The sequence below is a fragment of the Salmo trutta genome, chromosome 17 (assembly GCF_901001165.1).
Source record: "Salmo trutta chromosome 17, fSalTru1.1, whole genome shotgun sequence".
Lineage (NCBI taxonomy): Eukaryota > Metazoa > Chordata > Actinopteri > Salmoniformes > Salmonidae > Salmo > Salmo trutta.
In genome coordinates, this window is record NC_042973.1 from 7,339,601 (window position 1) to 7,356,044 (window position 16,444).

Sequence of the window (16,444 nt, forward strand, 5' to 3'; positions counted from 1 at the left end):
GTCCCGTGTGGCTCAGTTGGTAGAGCATGATGCTTTCAATGCCAGAGTTGTGGGTTTGATTGCCACAGGGGACCACTTCGATATTGTAATACAAATGTAAGTCGCTCTGGATAAGAGCGTATGAGACAATATTTCCTATTAAGAGTTGTGAAAAACTGTTATTTTGAAATAATGTATACTTAATTGAGAATGTATAGTAGTTGAAATATTGACCATAGAATCAATGAGGGTAAAATACTTTTCAATGTCTGTAAATTAGATATTTTTAACGTCCGGAAAATACGTATTTTAACCTTTCGTTCAGCACTAAAAATGCACCTGATTTCAACGTCTGAAAAAGAGTCATGTTCATCGTCTCGAAAATATATATTTTTAATGTCCGGAAAATATGTATTTTCAACGTCTGGAAAATACGTATTTATGACGTCCATATAAGACGTCTTTCAACGGCCATCTAAACTTTCATTCGCCGCCTGAAATGCACACGATGTCAACGTCTGGAAAAGACATCTAAAATACGTATTTTCAATGTCATTTTGCTTACTGGGACGCTACTCGGACTCTATTAAACATCCAATTTTATAAGCAAATATTATACCACAGTCTATAGAAAACCTACTGCCCAACTAAAGTAGTTGTGCCGGCAAGTATACAACACAGACTCCAAATCTGCTCCAAATAGCCATAAAAATGTTCTCCGTTGCAAAACGTTTTGTGCCAAAAATCTGTTATATTCATCTGAAGCGAATGAAAAACTAATTTTTACTGCCAAAACAACCATAGGCCGAGTTCAATTTTTCTGATGTATCTGAATATAGTTAGAGTCAGATTTATGCAAAACTTGCCCTGATGAAGCATAATGGTCCTTATAGTTGATATTTGAAAAAAACAAAGTGTGTGACTGTTTGCATTAGACTTTATAACATGGTGGTCCTTGCGGCTGTCTTTCCAACATCTTAGCCATAAAATAGATGTAACTTCCTGACAAGGTCGCTAAGGTTTGTACTAAGGTTTCTACACTCCACCCTTCCTTTAGACAATGTGTCGGCACACTCCACTATAACATATTGCGCCTGGAGCAATGGGATACATTTTCGATCGCCTCATATCAGCGACACTTCTGACACTGATGTAGCAAATATGGGGGGGGGGGGGGGGGTAGCTGTACCAGGACTTGAACCTGGGTTTCAGTCCAACACTTCTACATCAAGACGTCTGAACCTCTTGACAAGGTCAGTAGGTGTTGAAGGATGCTACAGTATCTAGTCTAACCAGTGCTTTACAAGTGCTCTTTAATCTTGTGAACTGCATGATTCTAGTAGTGCCTGTCCTCAGATAACCAAGTTGGAATGGAACCGGTACTTCAATTGATCAGATGTCCTCAAGCAATGTGGCATGGAAGTGGTTTGCCCAAGGCTCTGGGTTGGACTAGAAGGACAGACTTAATTATAGCTGTCAGTTTTTCCTCAAATGTTGATTTAGTGTATGTTGTAAAATGTGAGTGAAAGGTTAAGATAGGCCATTTGTCAGCTTTAGGGAAATATTATAAACACACACACGCACACACACACACAAACACACACACAAATGACCAGGCATCCTGCCAATGAATTTCCCTGTCGTTCCCCTCCCATGCACAGAATGCAGTGTAGCATTCCGTTGGGAGCAGTAAACCTGTAGAGATCATATGCTTCACTTGTCTGAATTAGGTGATATTGAAGTTGTCAAAATGGTATTATTATGAGTAGATTACATGCATGGAGCCATAGAAAGATCTCAAAGAGATATAGGGCTCAATATCTATGCATGTATCTTTTATCTGTCAATTAAATATCAAACCAACTGATTTCAAGTTAGTATATTATCCAGATAGGATATTACAACATACAGCATCTATGACTGTGACATGTATTGGCTTTTGTTGATTTTAATGTATTTCTTTCTATCAAATACAGCCAGTATGTCTGCATCTAATGCAGTCTTTCTCGCTTGCTCTCTCTCTCTTCTTCAGCTTGCCATACAAACATAATGTAAAAAAAATCTATAAATGAGTCACTGATGCAATTGATTTGATCTCCTCCATATGTTGGGGAGGGGGCTTGCTGCCTAAGTTCAGTGAAAACATCCGCTCATGAACTAGAGACCTAGAGAACTGTTGTCACAAGCTCAACCCCATGACATGCAGCAAAACATCCTCTGACAAGCAGAGTGTCTTTGGTCACGCTGTGTTTTTTGACTTCATTGTAGAATCCATTCATTTTGAATTAGACTTGAGGGTTCGTAGTGGAATGTGTCATGGGAAGTGTATTGATACGCTGACTTTGCTTTGTTGTTGGAAGCAGCTGCTTCATAAATATATAATCAGCCTGATGCTTTCTGGCAGTCTCTGTTGGAAGGGGTGAAATTATGAAGAAGTCTAACTCAGAGCCTTCCCACCCTCCCCCAGGTGAATGCATGGTCACAGAGGCCGTTTAGGGTTTGCTTACTCGAAAACCCCCTCTCTCGTCCTGCAGCCTAACCTTAACCCCTAACACTCTTTCATCCTCTAACCTTAACCCCTGACCAGTGGAGGCTGCTGAGGAGAGAACGGCTCATAATAATGGCCCGGAAAGAAGCAAATGGAATGGCATCAAACACCTGGAAACCATGTGTTTGATGTATTTGATACCATTCCACTGATTCCGCTCCAGCCATTACCACAAGCCCATTCTCCCCAATTAAGGTGCCACCAACCTCCTGTGTTCCTAACCCTCTCGTGTCCTCCAGCCTAACCTTAACCCTTAACCCATAACTCTCACTCGTCCTCCGTCCTAACCTTAACCCCTAACCCTCTCTCGTCCTCCAGCCTAACCTTAACCCTTAACCCCTAACCCTCTCTCGTCCTCCAGCCTAACCTTAACCCTTAACCCCTAACCCTCTCTCGTCCTCCAGCCTAACCTTAACCCCTAACCCTCTTTCGTCCTCCAGCCTAACATTAACTCTTACCCCTAACCTTAACCCTTAACCCCTAACCCTCTCTCATCCTCCAGCCTAACCTTAACCCCTAACCCTCTTTCGTCCTCCAGCCTAACATTAACCCTTACCCCTAACCTTAACCCTTAACCCCTAACCCTCTTTCGTCCTCCAGCCTAACATTAACCCTTACCCTTACCCCTAACCTTAACCCTTAACCCCTAACACTATCTCTGGTCCTCCAGTTCTTATATAAGACATTTCACAGTCAAGTTTAAATTGAGGTAATAATGTAGGCCTCCTAGACCACCAGGTGTTGTGTTCAAAGTTCATACATGTGAGAACGTTCATCTTTGTGTTTGGTAGTGTGATGTTATGTGCATATTACTACACATACACATACAAATACCTCAAATACCTTCCGCCTTTGGTACAGAATCAAATACATGTGTATCGGATTCTATTTATTTTGGGGGATTTTGAAGATTATAGTTATAAACAATATATTTTGATCTGTGTTTATGAAATACTGTAACCAAGTGTTTCTTCTGTGATGTACAGCAAAAAATTATATATTGGAAGGCAATCAAATCAGTGTAGTTTTCACCCTTATTTACAGTGTCCACTAGACTGTGCTAAAGAACATAGAACCAAGACTGTTTACATCAGAGAGAAAACCTCTGCATTATTTCAACAGTTTAACTAACGATCAAATTATACTCTTACTTACAAGGATATAACAGCTATAGAAGAGACAGAAATGCTCATGGGGGAGGTGTTGCTGTATATATTCAGAGCCATATCCCTGTAATGCTTAGACAAGATCTTATGTCAAGTGTTATTGAAGTGTTGTGGTTGCAGGTTCACTTGGCACATGTAAAGCCTTTTCTTTTGGTTTGTTGCTATAGGCCACCAAGTGCTAACAGTCAGTATCTAAATAATATGTGTGAAATGCTTGATCGTGTATGTGATTTAAACTGAGGTCTACTTTCTTGGGGACCTGAATATTGACTGGTTTTCATCAAGGTGTCCGCTCAAGAGGAAGCTTCTTACTGTAACCAGTTCCTGTAATCTGGTTCAGGTTATTAATCAACCTACCAGGATGTTTACAAACACTACAGGAACAAGATCATCCACATGTATCGATCACATTTTTACTAATACTGTAGAACTTTTCTAAATCTGTATCCGTACCCATTGGATGCAGTGATCACAATATAGTGGCTTTATCCAGGAAAGCCAAAGTTTCAACAGCTGGGCCTAAAATAGTGTATAAGAGATCATACAAAAGATTTTGCTGTGACTCTTATGTGGATGATGCTGTTGGTCTGATGTGATTAATGAGGAGCATCCAGATGCTGCACTTGATGAATTTATGAAATTGCTCCTTCCAATTATTGCTAAACATGCACCTGTTAAGAAACTGACTGTTAGAACTGTTAAGGCTCCATGGATTGATGAGGAATTGAAAAACTGTATGGTTTTGTCACGACTTCCTCCGAAGTCGGTCCCTCTCCTTGTTCGGGCGGCGTTCGGCGGTCGACGTCACCGACCTTCTAGCCATCGCCGATCCACTTTTCATTTTCCATTGGTTTTGTCTTGTCTTCCATCACACCTGGTTACAATTCCATCAATTACATGTTGTGTATTTAACCCTCTGTTCCCCCCATGTCCTTGTCCGTAATTGTTTCTTGTAGTGCTTGTGCACGGTATGCTGGTTATTACCGGGTTTTGTTTGACCCATTTCATGTATTGTTCTATCGACGGTGGTTTATGTTTATTAAACGACACCGTTGTAAATCAGTTTTCGCTCTCCTGCGTCTGACTTCTCTGCCGCCAGTATGCACCTCATTACAGGTTGAAAGAGATGGGGCAAAAGGAGTGGCTAATAAGTCTGGCTGCTTTTGATTTTTTATTTATTTAACCAGGCAAGTCAGTTAAAAACAAATTCTTATTGATAATGACGGCCTAGGAGCAGTGGGTTAACTGCCTTTTTCAGAACGACAGATTTTTACCTTGTCAGCTTGGGGATTCTATCCACCAACCTTGAGGTTACTGGCCCAACGCTCTAACCACTAGGCTACCTGCCACCCCTACTTACTCCAAATTGAGAAATGATGTGACTAAACTCAACAAAAAGAGGAATAAACTTTATTATGAAGCCAAGATAAACGATATAATGAATGATGGAAAAAAACTTTGGAATACTTTAAATGAAATTATGGGCAGAAAGACAAATTCAACTCCATCATTCATCGAATCAGATGGCTTATTCATCACAAAACCATCTGATGTTGCCAATTATTTTAATGATTATTTCATTGGCAAAGTGGGCAAATTTAGGCAGGAAATGCCAACAACGAACAGTGAGCAATTGTATTCATGCATAAAAAAACAAATAATGAAAGAAAAGCATTGCAAGTTTGAGTTTTGTAAAGTTAGTGTGGGAGAGGTGGAAAAATGATTGTTATCGATCAATAATGACAAACCTCCTGGCATTGACAACTTAGATGGAAAGCTACTGAGGATGGTAGCTGACTCTATAGCCACTCCTATCTGTCATATTTTTAATCTGAGCCTAGAGGAAAGTCTTTGTCCTCAGGCCTGGAGTGAAGCCAAAGTCATTCTGCTACCCAAGAGTGGTAAAGTGGCCTTTACCACAATGCTATTTCTCTGTAAACTAATTAACACAGACTTTTTTTTCACCTTTATTTAACCAGCTAGGCAAGTTGAGAACAAGTTCTCATTTACAACTGCGACCTGGCCAAGATAAAGCAAAGCAGTTCGACACATATAACAACACAGAGTTACACATGGAGTAAAACAAACATACAGTCAATAATACAGCAGAAAAATAAGTCTATATACAATGTGAGCAAATGAGGTGAGAGAAGGGATGTAAAGGCAATAAATAGGCCATGGTGGCGAAGTAAATACAATATAGCAATTAAAACAATGGAATGGTAGATTTGACAGTAGATGAGTGTCCAAAGTAGAAATACTGGGGTGCAAAGGAGCAAAATAAATAAATAAATACAGTAGGGGAAGAGGTAGTTGTTTGGGCTATTTACAGATGGGCTATGTACAGGTGCAGTGATCTGTGAGCTGCTCTGATAGCTGGTGCTTAAAGCTAGTGAGGGAGATAAGTGTTTCCAGTTTCAGAGATTTTTGTAGTTCGTTCCAGTCATTGGCAGCTGAGAACTGGAAGGAGAGGCGGCCAAAGAAGGAATTGGCTTTGGGGGTGACAAGTGAGATACAGTGGGGGGGGAAAGTATTTGATCCCCTGCTGATTTTGTACGTTTGCCCACTTACAAAGAAATGATCAGTCTATAATTTTAATGGTAGGTGTATTTGAACAGTGAGAGACAGAATAACAACAAAAAAATCCAGAAAAACGCATGTCAAAAATGTTATAAAATGATTTGCATTTTAATGGGGGAAATAAGTATTTGACCCCTCTGCAAAACATGACTTAGTACTTGGTGGCAAAACCCTTGTTGGCAATCACAGAGGTCAAACGTTTCTTGTAGTTGGCCACCAGGTTTGCACACATCTCAGGAGGGATTTTGTCCCACTCCCCTTTGCATATCTTCTCCAAGTCATTAATGTTTCGAGGCTGACGTTTGGCAACTCGAACCTTCAGCTCCCTCCACAGATTTTCTATGGGATTAAGGTCTGGAGACTGGCTAGGCCACTCCAGGACCTTAATGTGCTTCTTCTTGAGCCACTCCTTTGTTGCCTTGGCCGTGTGTTTTGGGTCATTGTCATGCTGGAATACCCATCCACGACCCATTTTCAATGCCCTGGCTGAGGGAAGGATGAAGGATGTTCTCACCCAAGATTAGACGCTACATGGCCCCGTCCATCGTCCATTTGATGCGGTGAAGTTGTCCTGTCCCCTTAGCAGAAAAACACCCCCAAAGCATAATGTTTCCACCTCCATGTTTGACGGTGGAGATGGTGTTCTTGGGGTCATAAGCAGCATTCCTCCTCCTCCAAACACGGCGAGTTGAGTTGATGCCAAAGAGCTCCATTTTGGTCTCATCTGACCACAACACTTTCACCAGTTGTCCTCTGTATCATTCAGATGTTCATTGGCAAACTTCAGACGGGCATGTATATGTATTCTTGAGTAGGGGGACCTTGCGGGCACTGCAGGATTTCAGTCCTTCACGGCATAGTGTGTTACCAATTGTTTTCTTGGTGACTATGGTCCCAGCTGCCTTGAGATCATTGACAAGATCCCCCCGTGTAGTTCTGGGCTGATTCCTCACCGTTCTCATGATCATTGCAACCCCACGAGGTGAGATCTTGCATGGAGCCCCAGGCCGAGGGATATTGACAGTTCTTTTGTGTTTCTTCCATTTGCGAATAATCGCACCAAATGTTGCCACCTACTCACCAAGCTGCTTGGAGATGGTCTTGTAGCCCATTCCAGCCTCGTGTAGGTCTACAATCTTGTCCCTGACATACTTGGAGAGCTCTTTGGTCTTGGCCATGGTGGAGAGTTTGGAATCTGATTGATTGATTGCTTCTGTGGACAGGTGTCTTTTTTTACAGGTAACAAGCTGCGGTTAGGAGCACTCCCTTTAAGAGTGTGCTCCTAATTTCAGCTCGTTACCTGTATTAAGACACCTGGGAGCCAGAAATCTTTCTGATTGAGAGGGGGTCAAATACTTATTTCCCTTATTAAAATGCAAATCAATTTATAACATTTTTGACATGCGTTTTTCTGGATATTTTTGTTGTTATTCTGTCTCTCACCTACCATTACAATTATAGGCTGATCCTTTCTTTATCAGTGGGCAAACGTACACAATCGTCAGGGAATCAAATACTTTTTTCCCCCACTGTATACCTGCTGGAACGCGTGCTACGGGTGGCTGCAGATTTGGTGACCAGCGAGCAGAGATAAGGCAGGACTTTACCTAGCAGGGTCTTGTAGATGACCTGGAGCCAGTGGGTTTGGCGATGAGTATGAAGCGAGGGCCAGCCAACGAGAGCATACAGGTCGCAGTTGTGGGTAGTATATGGGGCTTTGGTGACAAAACGGATGGCACTGTGATAGACTGCATCCAATTTGTTGAGTAGGGTGTTGGAGGCTATTTTGTAAATGACATCGCAAAAGTCGAGGATCGGTAAGATGGTCAGTTTTACGAGGGTATGTTTGGCAGCATGAGTGAAGGACGCTTTGTTTTGTGAAATAGGAAGAAAATTCTAGATTTCACTTTGGATTGGAGATGTTTGATGTGAGTCTGGAAGGAGAGTTTACAGTCTAACCAGACACCTAGGTATTTGTAGTTGTCCACATATTCTAAGTCAGAACCGTCCAGAGTAGTGATGCTGGACGGACGGGCGGGCAAGTGCAGGCAGCGATCGGTTGAAGAGCATGCATTTAGTTTTACTTGTATTTAAGAGCAGTTGTAGGCCACGGAAGGAGAGTTGTATGGCATTGAAGCTCGTCTGGAGGGTTGTTAACACAGTGTCCAAAGATGGGCCAGAAGTATACAGAATGGTGTCGTCTGCGTAGACGTGGATCAGAGACTCACCAGCAGCAAGAGCGACATCAATGACATATACATAGAAGAGAGTCGGCCCAAGAATTGATCCCTGTGGCACCCCGATAGAGACTGCCAGAGGCCCGGACAACAGGCTCAGATTTGACACACTGAACTCTGTCGGAGAAGTAGTTGGTGAACCAGTCGAGGCAATCATTTGAGAAACCAAGGCTGTTGAGTCTGCCGATGAGGATGTAGTGATTGACAGAGTCGAAGCCTTGGTCAGGTCAATGAATACGGCTGCACAGTACTGTTTCTTATTGATGGCGGTTAAGATATCTTTTAGGACCTTGAGCGTGGCTGAGGTGCACCCATGACCAGCTCTGAAACCAGATTGCATAGCGGAGAAGGTACGGTGGGATTCGAAATGGTCGGTGATCTGTTTGTTGACTTGGCTTTCGAAGACCTTAGCAAGGCAGGGTATGATAGATATAGGTCTGTAGCAGTTTGGGTCAAGAGTATCCCCCCTTTGAAGAGGGGGATGACTGCAGCTGCTTTCCAATCTTTGGGAATCTCAGTTGACACGAAAGAGAGGTTGAACAGGCTAGTAATAGGGGTTGCAACAATTTCGGCAGATAATTTTAGAAAGAAAGGGTCCAGATTGTCTAGCCCGCTGATTTGTGGGGGTCCAGATTTTCCAGCTCTTTCAGAAAATCAGCTGACTGGATTTGGGAGAAGGAGAAATGGGGAAGGCTTGGGCGAGTTGCTGTGGGGGGTGCAGTGCTGTTGACCGGGGTAGGGGTGGCCAGGTGGAAAGCATGGCCAGCCGTAGTAAAATACTTATTGAAATTCTCAATTATAGTGGATTTATCGGTGGTGACAGAGTTTCCTATCCTCAGTCCAGTGGGCAGCTGGGAGGAGGTGCTCTTTTTCTCCATAGACTTTACAATGTCCCAGAACTTTTTTGAGTTTGTGTTGCAGGAAGCAAATTTCTGCTTGAAAAAGCTTGCCTTGGCTTTTCTAACTGCCTGTGTATATTGGTTTCTAACTTCCCTAAAATGTTGCATTTCATGGGGTCTGTTCGATGCTAATGCAGAACGCTACAGGATGTTTTTGTGTTGGTTAGGGGCAGTCAGGTCTTGAGAGAACCAAGGGCTATATCTGTACCTGGTTCTAAACTTCTTGAATGGGGCATGCTTATTTAAGATGGTGAGGAAGGCATTTTTTTTAAATAACCAGGCATCCTCTACTGACGGGATGAGGTCGATATCCTTCCAGGATACCCAGGCCAGGTCGATTAGAAAGGCCTGCTCGCTGAAGTGTTTCAGAGAGCGTTAGATAGTGATGAGTGGAGGTCGTTTGACCGCTGACCCATTACGGATACAGGCAATGAGGCAGTGATCGCTGAGATCTTGGTTGAAAACAGCAGAGGTGTATTTAGAGGGCAAGTTGGTTAGGATGATATCTATGAGGGTGCCCGTGTTTACGGCATTGGGGTTGTACCTGGTAGGTTCACTGATCATTTGTGTGAGATTGAGGGCATCAAGCTTAGATTGTAGGATGGCCGGGGTATTAAGTATGTCACAGTTTAGGTCACCTAGCAGCACGAACTCTGAAGATAGATGGGGGGCAATCAGTTCACATATGGTATCCAGAGCACAGCTGGGGGCAGAGGGTGGTCTATAGCAGGCGGCAATGGTGAGAGACTTCTTTTTAGAGTGGTGGATTTTTAAAAGTAGAAGTTCAAATTGTTTGGGTGCAGACCTGGATAGTAGGACAGAACTCTGCAGGCTATCTCTGCAGTAGATTGCAACACCGCCCCCTTTGGCCGTTCTATGGGTGGGCATTCTATGTTTATTTTTCTATGTTGGTTTGTTTCTTTGGTTTGGCCATGTGTGGCTCTCAATCAGGAACAGCTGTAGATCGTTGTTGCTGATTGAGAGTCATACATAGGCAGCCTGTTTTTCCTTTGGTGTTTGTGGGTGATTATTTTCTGTCTAGGTTTTTGTTAATCCTGACAAAACTGTTGTCTGTTGTTTCTTTTCATGTTTTGTTTGTAGTTTTCATTCGTTGATTAAAGTCCGTTATGATGAACACATCCTCCGCTGCACCTTGGTCTCTTTCTGACGACGGCCGTTACACTGGGGAATAGGAGTAGAGCTAGGCACTGCAGGGCCTGGATTCACCTCTACATCACCAGAGGAACAGAGGAGGAGTAGGATAAGGGTACGGCTAAAAGCCATGAGAATTGGACGTCTAGGACGTCTGGAACAGAGAGTAAAAGGAGCAGGTTTCTGGGGGCGATAAAATAGATTCAAGGTATAGTGTACAGACAAAGGTATGGTAGGACGTGAATACAGTGGAGTTAAACCTAGGTATTGAGTGATGATGAAAGGGATATTGTCTCTAGAAACATCATTGAAACCAGGTGGTCATCACATGTGTAGGTGGTGGAACTGAAGGGTTGGATAAGGTATAATGAGCAGGGCTAGAGGCTCTACAGTGAAATAAGCCAATAAACACTAACCAGAACAGCAATGGACAAGGCATATTGACATTAAGGAGAGGCATGCTTCGCCAAGTGATCATAAGGGTCCAGTGAGTAGTGAGGTTGGTTGGGGTCACGGCGATTCAGACAGCTAGCCGAGCCATGGGTAGCAAGCTAGCAGAAGATGGAGGTCTGTTTTTAGCCACCCCGTGCGTTTCTGTCGGTAGATTAGTGGGTTCCGTGTGGTAGAGGGGACCAATCCAATTGTCAAAATAGTTTTAGTTATAGTGGCCCAAGAAGATTGTTCGATAGACCTGTTCAGATAGCAGCCGATATGCTCAAGACAGCTATCGATTAGCGGGCCGCAGTTAGCAGATCGGCGTTCAGGTTACGCTGTGATGGAGGGGCCAGTTGAAATACTCCCTCGGGCAGATAACGTCAGAATTCCAGTCATGAAGGTCCGGTGGGGCTCCGCATCGGCAGTAAAACGGGTCCGGATAGGTGATTGTAGCCCAGGAGTGGCTGATGGAACTCTTCAGCTGGCTAGCTCCGGGATAATTGGTGTTTGCTCCGGAATTGACGTTAGCCAATAGTCACTCGGATAGCAGCTAGTTAGCTGCAAGATCCAGGTGTAAATGTCCAGAGCTTGCGGTAGAAATTTGGGGATATGGAGAGAAAATAGGTCCGGTATGCTCTGGTCTGAGTCGCGTTGTACAAAACTGGCGATAGCTTTACGAGGTGAATAATACTTTTGAGAAAAAAACCCCAGAAAAAAACCAGATCAGCACCATATTTGGTGAGGCGGGTTGCAGGAGAGTGTTTTGAAGTTGAGTTTCTAGAAAAAAATATACAAAAAGATATGCGAAGAAAAGACAAAAAGACATAAATTACATACACACGGGACAAGACGAGGACAAAGGACGTGTGACTGCTACGCCCTCTTGGAAATCTATAGAGAAGGGCACTCAACATGTACTGCACAGACACAAATTATAATTAAAAGATTGTGGGAGCTGTACTGTTAGATTTCAGTGCAGCCTTTGATATTATTGACCATAACCTGTTGTTAAAAAAAATGTTTGTGCTACGGCTTTTCAACCTCTCTAATAGAACTCAAAGGGTTTTCTTTAATGGAAGCGTCTCTAATTTCAAACATGTAAAGTGTGGTGTACCGCAGGGCAACTCTCTAGGCCCTCTACTCTTTTCTATTTTTATCAATGACCTGCCACTGGCACTAAACAAAACATGTTTCATGATTCAGCCATATACACATCAGCAACCACAGCTAATGAAGTCACTGAAACCCTTAACAAAGAGTTGCAGTCTATTTTGGAATGAGTGGCCAGTAATAAACTGGTCCTGAACATCTCTAAAACTAAGAGCATTGTATTTGGTACAAATTATTCCTTAAGTGCTAGACCTCAGCTGAATCTGGTAATGAATGGTGTGGCTGTTGAACAAGTTGAATTACTTGGCGTTACCTTAGATTGTAAACTGTCATGATAAAAACATACAGATTCAATGGTTGTGAAGATGGGGACAGGTCTAGCCATAATAAAGAGATGCTCTGCTTTTTTGGCACCACACTCCAAAAAGTAAGTTCTGTAGGCTCTAGTTTTGTCTAATCTTGATTATTGTCCAGTCGTGTGGCCCAGTGCTGAAAGGAAAGACCTAGTTAAGCTGCAGCTGGCCCAGAACAGAGCGACGCATTTTGAGGGCTGATATAAATACTATGCATGCTAGTCTCTCTTGGCTTAGAGTTGAGGAGAGACTGACTGCATCACTTCTTCTTTTTATAAGAAACATTATTGTGTTGAAAATCCCAAATTGTTTGCATAGTCAACTTACACACAGCTCTGACACACAAACTTATCCCACCAGACATGCCACCAGTGGTCTTTTCACAGTCCCCAAATCCAGAACAAATTCAAGAAAACGTACAGTATTATATAGAGTCCTTCTTGCATGGAACTTCCTTCCATCTCATATTGCTCAAATAAACAGCAAACCTGGTTTCAATAAACAGATAAAGCAACACCTCTTGGCACAACGCCTCTCTCCTATTTGACCTAGATAGTTTGTGTGTATACACTGATATGTAGGTTACGTGTGCCTTTAAAAAAAATATATGGAGTTCTGTCCTTGAGCTGTTCTTGTCTAATGATGTTCTGTATTATGTAATGCTTGATTATGTTTCATGTTTTGTGTGGACCCCAGGAAGAGTAGCTGCTGCTTTTGCAACAGCTAATGGGGATCCTAATAAAATACTAAATACCAAATATACTCTCTCACAAGACTTCAAATAGTTTAACTCTAACTATAATTAGACTAAAAACAATCTCATTTAAACTCTGAGTGAAGAGACACTTGTTCCTGCATTGAGTGATTGTAAATTAACACTCCCAAGGCATCATATGATTCAGCATATTAGCCATGGCTGGTTCCAGGCATAAGCGACATAAGCGGTCGCTTAGGGCCCCAGGCCACTAGCGGGCCCCAGACCCTAGGAACTCAGTCTGGGTCTCAACTTACTGTTGAGAGTTAGAATAGTAGAATACACAAGGTGTAAGTTTGAAATGTAGTGGATCAGAAAATGTTCTCTTGTTACTGTCAGTCACTGACAGTCGCTCAATTAGCCCTGTCAGCCAATAGAAATGTGATTAGATTGGTAAGTTAGTCTAGCCAGCTGTCTAAACTTAGTAATCATGGCCAAATACCGACCAGGCACGCAGGGCACGTGTCCAAGGGGCCCTGACTTTCAGGGGGCCCCCCATTGATTTTGTTAGTCACTCTCACCCACAGGAGATTGGTGACACCTTAATTGGGGGGAAACGGGCTTGTGGTAATGACTGGAGCAGAATCAGTGGAATGGTAAATACATCAAATACATTGGTTTCCAGGTGTTTAATTCAAATGGCCATTATTGTGAGCCGTTCTCCCCTCAGCAGCCTCCACTGCTCTCATTCAGATATCTCACCGCACTGAGGATAGGAAACTCTGTCGCCACCGATAAATCCACTATAATTGAGAATTTCAATAAGCATTTTTCTACGGCTGGCCATGCTTTCCACCTGGCCACCCCTACCGCGGTCAACAGCACTGCACCCCCCACAGCTACTCGCCCAAGCCTTCCCCATTTCTCCTTCTCCCAAATCCAGTCAGCTGATGTTCTGAAAGTGCTGCAAAATCTGTATCCCCACAAATCAGCCGGGCTAGACAATCTGGACCCTGTCTTTCTAAAATTATCTGCCGAAATTGTTGCAACCCCTATTACTAGCCTGTTCAACCTCTCTTTCGTGTCATCTGAGATTCCCCAAAGATTGGAAAGCAGCTGCGGTCATCCCCCTCTTCAAAGGGGGGACACTCTTGACCCAAACTACTACAGACCTATATCTATCCTACCCTGCCTTTCTAAGGTCTTCGAAAGCCAAGTCAACAAACAGATTACCGACCATTTCGAATCCCACCGCACCTTCTCCGCTATGCAATCTGGTTTCAGAGCTGGTCATGGGTGCACCTCAGCCACGCTCAAGATCCTAAATGATATCGTAACCGCCATCGATAAGAAACAGTACTGTGCTGCCGTATTCATTGACCTGGCCAAGGCTTTCGACTCTGTCAATCACCACATCCTCATTGGCAGACTCGACAGCCTTGGTTTCTCAAATGATTGCCTCACCTGGTTCTCCAACTACTTCTCTGATAGAGTTCAATGTGTCAAATCGGAGGGCCTGTTGTCCGGGCCTCTGGCAGTCTCTATGGGGGTGCCACAGGGTTCAATTCTTGGGCCAACTCTTTTCTCTGTATGCATCAATGATGTCGCTCTTGCTGCTGGTGAGTCTCTGATCAACCACTACGCAGACGATACCATTCTGTATACTTCTGGCCCTTCTTTGGACACTGTGTTAACAACCCTCCAGACGAGCTTCAATGCCATACAACTCTCCTTCCGTGGCCTACAACTGCTCTTAAATACAAGTAAAACTAAATGCATGCTCTTCAACCGATCGCTGCCCGCACCTGCCCGCCCATCCAGCATCACTACTCTGGACGGAACTGACTTAGAATATGTGGACAACTACAAATACCTAGGTGTCTGGTTAGACTGTAAACTCTCCTTCCAGACTCACATCAAACATCTCCAATCCAAAGTTAAATTTAGAATTGGCTTCTTATTTCGCAACAAGGCATCCTTCACTCATGCTGCCAAACATACCCTCGTAAAACTGACCATGCTACCGATCCTCGACTTCGGCGATGTCATTTACAAAATAGCCTCCAACACCCTACTCAATAAACTGGATGCAGTCTATCACAGTGCCATCCATTTTGTCACCAAAGCCCCATATACTACCCACCACTGCGACCTGTACGCTCTCGTTGGCTGGTCCTCGCTTCATACTCGTTGCCAAACCCACTGGCTCCAGGTCATCGACAAGACCCTGCTAGGTAAAGTCCCCCCTTATCTCAGCTCACTGGTCACCATAGCAGCACCCACCTGTAGCATGCGCTCCAGCAGGTATATCTCTCTGGTCACCCCCAAAGCCAATTACTCCTTTGGCCGTCTCTCCTTCCAGTTCTCTGCTGCCAATGACTGGAACGAACTACAAAAATCTCTGAAACTGGAAAAACACATCTCCCTCACTAGCTTTAAGCACCGACTGTCAGAGCAGCTCACAGATCACTGCACCTGTACATAGCCCATCTGTAATTTTGCCTAAACAACTACCTCTCCTCTACTGTATTTATATGTTTATTTATTTTGCTCCTTTGCACCCCATTATTTCTATTTCTACTTTGCACTTTCTTCCACTACAAATCTACCATTCCATTGTTTTACTTGCTATATTGTATTTACTTCGCCACCATGGCCTTTTTTTACCTTTACCTCCCTTATCTCACCTCATTTGCTCACATTGTATATAGACTTATTTTTCTACTGTATTATTGACTGTATGTTTGTTTTACTCCATGTGTAACTCTGTGTTGTTGTATGTGTCGAACTGCTTTGCTTAAACTTGGCCAGGTCGCAATTGTAAATGAGAACTTGTTCTCAACTAGCCTACCTGGTTAAATAAAGGTGAAATAAATAAATAAATAAAAATTAACATGGCATAAGTCATGGCAAACTGAGTAGAATTGCATGATATGTGTTATAAAATTACAAAATGTTCTCTCCGTGCCATTGCAAAATGTGTATAACTGCAAAAAACTTTCTTAAAATTGCCACATTTTCTCTACACCTCTTGGGAAAATGTTTCAAGAGGGGAGGCAACTAAAATGTTTTGCCCACGAGGTGGGAGGGAAAAACATATTAGCTCTAACAGTTCATGGAAATATATCTATTTCTGTCGTGAGGTTTGGTTACAATGGCACATCTCACACGAACTGCCTGACAAAGTTGCAACATCCTTACTTAGAAACAGATCCTAAAAACTAGCTTCGGCTCTTCCAGACTGGCCCAACTGTTTGTGTAGCTGGACATGTTTATTTGCACTGGTCTGAG